The sequence below is a fragment of the Limulus polyphemus genome, unplaced genomic scaffold (assembly GCF_000517525.1).
Source record: "Limulus polyphemus unplaced genomic scaffold, Limulus_polyphemus-2.1.2 Scaffold2735, whole genome shotgun sequence".
NCBI classification, from domain to species: domain Eukaryota; kingdom Metazoa; phylum Arthropoda; class Merostomata; order Xiphosura; family Limulidae; genus Limulus; species Limulus polyphemus.
Genome location: NW_013668345.1, coordinates 84085 through 85271, shown reverse-complemented (window position 1 = coordinate 85271; position 1187 = coordinate 84085).

Here is a 1187-nt window from a genome sequence, read left to right as displayed (position 1 = left end):
ACGTACATGTTTACTGAAACTATGTTTTGTTATGTCATGTCAAGTTACAGACGTACATATTTATTGAAACTATGTTTTTATTATGTCATGTCAAGTTACAGACGTACATACTTATTGAAACTATGTTTTTATTATGTCATTTCAAGTTACAAACGTACATGCTTATTGAAACTATGTTTTTATTATGCCATTTCAAGTTACAAACGTACATGCTTATTGAAACTATGTTTTACTTATGTTATATAGTTGATCCTTTTATTGACATTTATAATGTAAGAGAAGAAAGAAAAAAAGATTTATTTCGCACTAATTTATTTTTTCTAGAGACTAAAGTGAGTCTTATAGTTCTGTTTTGGACAAACCGATAATTAATTTGCTTATAAAAAAAATAGTTGAAACGAAAGATTCAGATTTGTCATTCTGAGACGTACAAATATTAAACAAGTTAGGCCAAGAAGTCATGTGAAAGGTGTATCAGTATCATAAGCTCTAAAAGTCATTTGGATTTCTTAAGCTCTGAGAAATCCACATTTCCAAAGAGATTTCATTCTAATTTACACAGTAAAAATAGTCATAAAGTAGGTGTTAAGCGTAGTAAAAATAGAGTGTATTAAGTACTTAGGAGCCTTTGGAGATAATATTTTCCTTTGTGTGTATCTGAGTAGGAATGAAAATACGAAGGGTTCTGTTTCTTTATGGATCAAAATCAATTATAAGTTAGACAAACCTCAAAATAGACGCATATTTTTTTTTAAATATTAACTCCAAGTTAATTTAAAATACATTAAGATTTAGCTAGAAATCCATTTTTGTATATATATATTTATACTTCTTTAAAGTTATAAATTTAGTTAAATTTAACATATTGTATACCTCAGCTAGAATCTCCTATAGACTAACAATCATAGCAATAATCCGCTGATTGATTATTTAAAGAATTCCAATACTATTTCCAGTTATATTTAATGGATTTCTTTTTGGGTACTTTATTATAAATTTATCAAATTAATTATATTAATACACTATAAATTTATCTAATTAATTATGTTAATTTAATATAAATTTATCTAATTAATTATATTAATTTATTATAAATTTATCTAATTAATTATATTAATTTATTATAAATTTATCTAATTAATTATATTAATTTATTATAAATTTATCTAATTAATTATATTAATTTA